Source organism: Ceratotherium simum, chromosome 10 (genome assembly GCF_057802395.1).
Source record: "Ceratotherium simum simum isolate JZ-2026a chromosome 10, ASM5780239v1, whole genome shotgun sequence".
NCBI lineage: Eukaryota > Metazoa > Chordata > Mammalia > Perissodactyla > Rhinocerotidae > Ceratotherium > Ceratotherium simum.
In genome coordinates this window covers 2,853,653-2,862,619 of record NC_141909.1, presented here as the reverse complement: position 1 = coordinate 2,862,619, position 8,967 = coordinate 2,853,653, and positions in this window count along the sequence as shown.

The following is an 8,967-nucleotide window of genomic DNA, read 5'->3' as shown; positions in this document are numbered from 1 at the left end:
GGGTCTAGGTTGACGAGTTATCTAGACCCCCCTGGGTCATTCCCAGCAGCCCCCGTGTTACACTGTCTAGCACATGCTGATGTGGTCACTGGGCTGCCCTGACCATCTGCCTGTCTCTACTCTCTCCACACCCCGTGGCACTGACTGGCGATTATTTCAGGAGTTAGGAGCGACTCACTGCAGTTTGACTGGGACTTTCCTCATTGTGCATTAAAAGTCCCGTGTCCCAGGACCCCCTCAGACCAAGCCAATCTGGATGGTTGGTCAGCTTGGCGAAGGACATGCTGTGGGAATTCCCTCAGAACCCATGAGTGGGTGATAAACATTCCCAGTTGTTACCCCTTCATTTCAGCGCTAGCCTGGTTGTTAACAAGATTCTAGGTTAAACACCACCTTCCTTTCAAAAGGTGGGAATAATTCTTCATTAGTGGGACCGCCCATCACCCTACCGGGCAGTGTTCCTGGCTGTCCTGCACGTAACAGGGTCCACAGGGTGGATGCCCAGACCTTGCTCTCCTCGACCTGAGGGTCAGTTCTGTGCCCATCTGGGGCACATCCAGGAAATGCTGGCAATTTTTACAGAACCCACTTAAAATACTTTTTTTTAGAAGTTTAACGTTTACAGAAACATTGCGGAGACAGTACAGAGAGTTCCCATCTAACACCCCTGTTATTAACACTGACACTGGTATGGTACATCTGTTGGAATTAAGGAACCACGTTGATACACATCATAACTAAGGACCACAGTTTACTCAGAATTACTAATTTCTAGCTAACGCCCTTTTTCTGTTCCAGGGGACCATGTCACACCATTCACCATGCCTCCTCTGCTCCTGGCTGTGAGTGTCTCCGACGGGCTTTGTTTTGACAACCTGACAACCCTGTTCCCATTAGCGCATCTGGTGCTTGGTAACCCACACGCCCGCCTACCAGCCCAGTGATGTCCCCACTCTTCTGTGTTACCTAGGCCACAAAACTGAGCGAAAACTGAAACGTCCCTTAGCAAGCACAACTAACACAGGTGAGTCTAGGGTAAAGAATGCTCCCCTGGACCAGGACAAAATAACACTCACTGTGCCCATCCGTTTCCACATGTCCCTGTCTCCCCGTGGGGACAGAACCCCCTGTGGGCTGCTAATGCCGATACCAGCCCTCCTGCTCTCAGACAGTGAGGTTCGTGCTGCTCCCACGGTTCTTCTTCCTCCTCCTTTTGTTTTCTTCCTTTTTCCCGTGGCTCTTGGCTGGAGCGTCAGGGGGTGACGGCTGCACACCTCCCTGTCCCAGCGGGGCCCAAAGAGAAACGGCCGAGAGCCATCATGACTCCAGGTTCACGAGCCCCTGTCCTCGGATCACAAAGGCCGTCCTCCCTCGAGCCTCCGGGCCTCATCAAATGCGCCAGAGTGGCTTTCACACGAATGCTGTGCTTGGCAGGTGTCACCTCAACAAATTTGTGTCTTGGTTCAAAACTGAAATTCCATCTGGAACTGGCTTGTTGTAGCCAAGGGCGAGAAGGCTCTGAGGGGATTTCACATTTCTGGAAGGTCAGCGTCGAACGCAGGTGAGAAGGTCCTCACCCGTTGTCTCCGTCACAGCCTCCAGGAGACAGAAACCACAGCAATCACCTCAAAAGGAGAAATTAACACAAAGGATGGTCACCAGGTAGGGGCCGTCAGCTGGACGAACAGGCAGGGCACCCGCTGAAGGCTCTGGTCAGTTTCCCTCTGGTATCATCGACCTGGCGTTTTCTTTTTTTTTTTGCTGCGAAAGATTCGCCCTGAGCTAACATCTGTTGCCAATCTTCCTTTTTTTTTTCCCCTCCCCAAAGCCCCAGTACCTAGTTGTATACTCTACCTGTAGGTCTTTCTAGTTCTTCTGTGTGAGCCACCACCACAGCATGGCTATTGACAGATGGGTGGTGTGGTTCCGTGCCTGGGAACTGAACCCGGGCCGCTGCAGCGGAGTGTGCTGAACTTTAACCACCAGGCCATCAGGGCTGGCTCTCTTCTTTCTACTGTTGCTGCGAGAATTTGCTGCTGCCTGCACGGCTGATGTTTATTTGTCTCATTACTCTAAGACTGACAGTCTATTTGAACGTGTCCATGCGGTCTCCACTCATTAGCCTGACCGCGCTTCTCATGACCGCGCTTCTCATTACCTCTGTCGTTAAGAGGAATTTTCCCACCACATGGAAAGTGCCCCACCAATTCCCTTTGTTGTAAGATCTTGCCATTGTTACTACCCAGGCTGCCCATGGGAGGTAGAGAATGCAAATCGGTGTCGTTACTGGCATGTACATTAACGGCTTTATTCTTTTTGTGGAAACTTTGAAGCACACTTCAATAGCTGTAATTTTAATCCCGGGCTTCCCGCCCGGGCGGAGGGTCCACGCTGCCTGGAATGAAAGGGCCTCGTTCTGTTGGCTGCCGTGCACACGTTCCCCCCTCTTTCTTTTCCAGAGAGAATTTCAAAACTACCAAAATAAGGAGATAGCGTCATTGTTACGGATTAGAGACTTAATGTGCTATTTGATGTAGTGGTCTATGTTGTTTTGCTTGCAAAATTGGCTTAGATTTTCTTGAATTACATGAACTGTCAGAAACACCATCCCTGCAGATGACAGTAATGAAAAGGTATCTTTTAGCAGAAAGGGAATGGGACTGACTCACTGACGCATCTGAAATGCCATTTTTGTAGCTGTTTCGAAAAACATTTGAATTAAATTCACTGGTGATAGCATTGTGGCAGTCGTAAACAGTAAAACAGGAAATCCCAAGTTGTTTCCCAGCTGCACTGGGATCTTGAAGCTCAGCGAGCCGCAGCGTCGGGGGATGGAGACAGAGAAAGCCGAGACGGACTCAGAGAAACCAAGCAGAGCTGTTCTAATCCCATCTTTCTTATTTTGTCCTTAAAATGTATTTATTTAAATGTATTTGCTTCAGATCTCCCTCAAAAAACAGTAATAAAATGAAAAGACTGGTGTCTCCTCTGTACCCTTCCTCCCTCCACCGCCACCGCCCCTCCCGGAGGTGACCTCTCCTAAAGGTGGCAGACGTCACTCCCGTCAACCTACAAAACAGAAACCCGTTTAAGAGGCAAAGCGTTTATTTGGGATCAAAGGATTGCAATTCGGGAGCGGAGATTCGGGTAGAAAGCCAAACAGTGTCCTGATCACAGGAGAGGGGCTCAGAGTTTTTATGGGAAAAAGGGAGGAAGATGAGGCGAGTTGTATTCAAGAGAGCTCACTGGGGCTCAATGAGCAAGGCAAGGTTTGTACTTCAGAGACTGGCCTGAGATCCGGCCATCAGCCAAGTCCAGTTCCATTAGTCGTGACAGACAGGATATTCTCGTCCTCACTGACTTCTTGGAATGTTGGCCGTTTGGTCCAGTGTGGAAGATAAAGACAACAAGACGAGCAAGGCAGTTCCTCTGAAACGGCTGCTCCGGCTCTGTTTTAATACAGCTCCACTCAGGTCATCTTTCCCACTGCCGTCCACGTGGTTTTACACTCTCACTCCATCTGCCCATGTAGCCACAAACAATACATAGTGTTCTTACACACTTGAAATCTGCACACGTGGACTTGTGCTGTACATGCCAGCCTGTATACGCTCCTATCACTCCTCATCATGTTTATTTGCTTACCCCCGATCAGATGTGAAGATCTGGTTCACGTCTGTTAACTGCTGTACAGTAATACGGTTCACGATCACACAATGATGTATGAATCCTTCCCCACTGGCTGGACTTTTACGTGGTGTCCGATTCTTGGCTGTTACGGTGAACATCCTTGTATGCGTCTGCGGTAGGCAGTCTCCACGGCCCGATGATCCGACTCCTTACGTTCTCGTCCTTGTGGAATCCCTTCCATGTTGGTGTAAGCTCTGTGTAGCGACTCACTGCTAGTGGACAGAAGGCAGCAGGGTGATGAGGTGTAACTTCCAAGACAAGGTTATGAAGACTGTGGCTTCTGACTTGGGAGCCCCCTCAAGTTCTCCTTTGCCCATTTAGAGGGATGCCAGCTGCCACGATGGGAGCTGCCCTCTGGCGAGGCCATGTGGTAAGGATCTGAGGGCCCCAGCCAACAGCCAGTCAAGAACCGAGGCCCTAAGCCTAGCAGCCCTCAGGAACTGCCTCCCACACCGGCTGTGAGTCAAGCACGGACTGTGAGAGCGAGCTTGCAGACAGAGGCCCTGGGCACTCTCAGACGGGGCTGCAGCCTGGCTGACAGCTTGATGCCAACCTCGTGAGAAACCTCGAACCAGGGGCACCCAGCTAGGTGCACTGAGATTCTGATGCACAGAAACTGAGAAATAACAAATGCTTGTTATCTAAGTGTCTAAGTTTCTAAGTTTTGGGGCAATTCGTTACACTGCAATAGATAACTAACACATCATGGTGTAAATTGCAAGGGTTAGTGTCTCCAGAGTACTACCAGCATTGGGACTCCTGGGTCTTGGTATCAACTTTACTGTCATTGTCAAGAAGCTATATGCAAAGATCTTGGATTAGAAACAAGACAAGTAGTTATGACCCAGTTATAACTCTTACACCAGTAATTTCCTATTTGTGCATGGCATGAATTAATAACTAAGATCCTCCCCACACTCTTCCACGCCTCTCGTTGTTTCATTACTTTGTACATCGTTGCTTTGGGGGGACAGTCAATTCTCATCACCCACAGTGGTTTTATGTTCTATACAGTCGCTGCCAGCGCTGAACTAGCCAATGTGACCACTGCTCCCAGGGGGAATGACAGGGTGAGGTTCCTGTGAGCCTCTGGTCACAACGTTTTCACCAACCCAACAATTCATAACCTTGTTTTGTGTGTTTCTGTCTAAAGACACCTTATTTCATACATATCATTGATTCGTGAACCGTGAACTCAGACAACAGCACTGTAACTGGTGCCTGAAGGAAGCGTTTCTCTGGACAGCACCTCGCAGCCTTCCTGTACTTGGGGACACCAGACAGTCATCAGCACCACACTTGTGGGACACATACATAGTGACATCTCCAACAAAGAGCACAAAAATGCGGCACTAAACTTCCCGTGCAGAAGACATGTTGGAGTGTGAGAGCTGGAACAAGAAGGCAGGGCGTCGCCCCGTCTGACTCGTCTGGCACGTGTGTGCTGGGATACTCAAATGGTCACCTCTCTGTGCATGTCTATGAACAGGGAATCTGCAGAGAATGAGCGTCGACTGCATACACATCTACATGACTCCAAGCACTGAGAGAAGGTGGGGACTGAACTGAGTCCCTTCCCAATGTTTTACTGGCATTTCTCGTCTCCCTGGCACGTTGTCTGGAGTGGGTGCTGTGCCATTGTCGACTCAGGGCTTCTCAGATCCGAATTCACTGTCCGCACTGCTCTGTGAGAACAGACTGGACACCAGGCGTTTCCCCTTCTCCGCGGGCATGACGCAAGGCTGGTCAGTGCAGGGCGCCGGGGGACGCAGCAGGAGGAAGGGTGGGATTTGTTATTTTGCACTTTCTTCCCCTGTTGCACACTCATTAGTGGTGTGTGTGGTGGGGGGATATCCAGGGATGCTCTGACCCAGTCAGTCCCTCAGGACCCTGCGGCCGTGGCCAGGGCCTGGTGTCCAGCTCAAGGCGACCCTCCCACTGGACCGCAGGTACTGCGGGGCTTGTGCTGGTGGCTGCGCCCTGAGCACCTCCGCCCCTTACTTGCTGGGTCTGTGGACGGCCCCGTGCCAGCACCCAGGGCACCTCGCCATCCGATGGGCTGTGACCACAGCTCCCCTCTGAGGCCCAAAGTGCAGCCTGGGCCAGGGACTGACTGCTTTGCAAGCTTGCATTTCCTGGTTCTCTCCTTCCGCCCTGGCGCAGTTTCAGAATTCTCTTCCCATCTGTATAATTAATTATCCTTCCATTAAGCTTTAGTACTCCTTGATAGCAAACTTCCCTCTGTAAGTTACTGTCTGGTTTCTGTCTGCTGAGGGGCCCCAGAGGGATACAGATGGCCCCGGGATGCCACTTCTCCTCCCCTGTCCAAGCCCATCCCCCCAGCCACCTTCCGGCCCCTTCACCCAGTTCAGCAGCTTCTCCATTAATCTTGGCCTCACCTCGGACATCACCACCGAAATCCTGAATTCTCAGCTTCAGAATTATCCAACAAAGAGGTTATTCTAAGTCTCTTGCAAGATGGTTTTCAAGACCTGATCAAATCTCAGTCCCCTACCCTACAAAATCTTTAAACAAAACCAAAGAGAAGCCTGCAGAGATGTTCATTCCTCATTATTTGTAACAGAGAAAAATGATACCATAAATGTCCCACTGAGTCAAATGCACTTGTTTGAAGTGTTCTGCTTCTAACCTGGTCATTTTGGGGCACATTAAGAGGAAGTCTGGTAAACACATATCTTTAAACCTTAACATTTTTTTCCAGTTCCTCCTTATGACCATCCCTCCCCCTTAGACTCCAATCCCAATGCCATTCACCTCCGACGCCCCCGCTTCTGGCCTCAGCTCCACCGCGCACTCTGGGCCCCAGACCTGTGCGCTGTGGTTCTCGTCCTCATGCTGCTTCCTCCCTCTTGAGGCCGCTCTCCCGAGGGTGGATTCTCCCCCACACCTTCAGAGGCGCCTGGGTCCTCTCCCCCCGGGGCCTGGAGGTGGCAGCGGTGCCCTTTTGCCTCTGTACTGCTTCCAGGTCATTCTCGATCCCTCATCTCCAGACACTGTCTGCTCCAAATCGCCCTCTGACCACACACCTGTCCCTCCTCCCTGCAGTCACATCCCCGCCCTGGGCCCTTCCCCTGGGCCCCTGGGGTTTGCGTGCCTGGCTCACTGCTCTGCAGGTTACTGAGTCATAACAGGCTGTCACTGTCCACAGTGATTCGTCCCTCGAGCCCCTCGTCATCACCCCGTGGCCTTTCTACAGACCTCGGCACTGTTGGGACTGGCCACACACTCCTCACGACCCTGACCGCAAACAGCCCCTAGCCCTGGCCCCTGCTTTCCAGCCCTCTCCCTCTCCACCATCAGCTCCACCGGAACCCCGGGAACCCCCAGAACCAGCCGGCCTTCCGCTCCCTCTATGCCCTTGCCCTCCCCTCCTCAGCCAGTCAGCACCGTGCTGTCCAGTCACTCTACCCACCCTTTCTGATCTGTCGTCCTTGCTCAGCTGAACCACAACGCAGACCCAGTCCAACGGAAACTCAACCCTTCTGCTCAGTATCACTTCATGTTGCACGGTCACCAACGTTGTGACGCCAGGACCTCCCGGGAACCAGGGAACCACATCTCGGGCCCAGCCCGCTTACTCTCACTGCCCCAGACGGCGCTCACCTTCCCACGGCCTTCTCCCACCGCCTCTCAGCTGGTGGCTCACAATTCCCCCGGGGAAATGGGAGCGACGGATAGAAGAGAGCTTCCCCACTTGCACCCCCCAGAACTGGGCCCTCTCGTGGGAAGACCGGCCCCTTCTCAGGTCCTCGGAAGGCCCATCTCTCACCAGCACCGCCAGCCTCCCCCTTCCTTTCATTTCAAACTCTCTGATGACATGTCTCCTTCTCCCTATGGCCTATTTCTTGGCCCCCCTTTCAAGAAAGCTCTTCAAAAAGTTTTCTGTGTGTCTGTCTCCAATTAGCCTTCTCCCATTCTCTGTTGTCCTCATTTAAAAAATTCAATCTTCAGAAAAGCTGAAAGAGTAATTCAATGAGCACCTCTCTAAAGCCCCAGAATTTATCACTTAGTGGCTGAAATCTCTTCCCCAAACACTAAGGCTGTATTTCGAGCAGTTCTCTGTGATCTGCAGACCCCTGGGGGCCCCAGGACCATTTCAGGGCACCCCAGGAAGACACAGCTGTATTACCAAGACGTGATGTGCCTTCTTCCTCGTATGGTTCACAAGCCACAGCCAGACAGCTTAACGGCCAAAGCCTTGGCAACCATCGTCCTGGTTATAATACATTCCTCACTGCTGCGCACTCAGTTAAAAAAAAGTCAATTTCACTGGAGAACGTCCTTGATGCAGTAAAAATAATTACTTCTATTAAATCTCAAGCAGAGTGCGTACTTTGTGTGATGAAATGGAAAGTGCGCATGAATGGTTTCTGTTGCATACCCAAGTACAATGGTTGTCTCCAGGAAAAGCACTTGTGTGGCTTGTTTGTTACAACGTAACTAGTTGCTTTTTTTCTGGAAACATTTTTATTTGAAAGAATGATTGACAAACTACGGTCGTTAGGACTTCATTGTTTAGCAGACATGATTTTTAAAAGTTAACCAAGTGAACCTGTCACTTCATGGAAAACAAGTGACGGTATTTGTGGCCAATGATAAAATTTGAGCTTTCAAACAAAAATCAGAATGTTGCAAAACTTGGATTGCACTTGACAGCTTCGACTTTTATGAGATCGTTAGTGATACGTGAATTTTTTAGTATTAAATAATGAAATGTTTCAACATTTGTAAGGTCTGCAGAACTAGTTAAAGGATATTTTCCAAATATTTAAAGCATGATGTTATAAAATCACACATGGGTCAGAGGTCCATTCAAAGTGCACAATAAACAGATTTAACGCAACTGAGTACAAGAAAATTCATTGATATTAGTTTCTGATTCGTATTGCAACTAACCTTTAAGAAACTGCCCCTGGAGAGTGTTGGTATTGTATCAAATACCCCAAATTAATGCAAAGGACATTAACATATCCCTCTTTTCTCAATTACGTATCTGTATGAGGCCAGATTTTCTTCAGTACTTCAACCAAAACATTTATGCAGGCCTTCTTTCTCTCAGCAATGTTTTAGTTTTCAACATAGTGGACTTGAACACCTTTTAAGATGTATTCCTACATATTTCATGGTTTGGATGTTACTGTAAATAGGCTTATTTTTTATTTCACTTTCCAATTGCTTGCCACTAGTATTTAAGAATATAAGCAATTAAAAGAGTCTTCAGACCAAAAGAGTTAAGAGCCAGTGAGCTACTGGAAC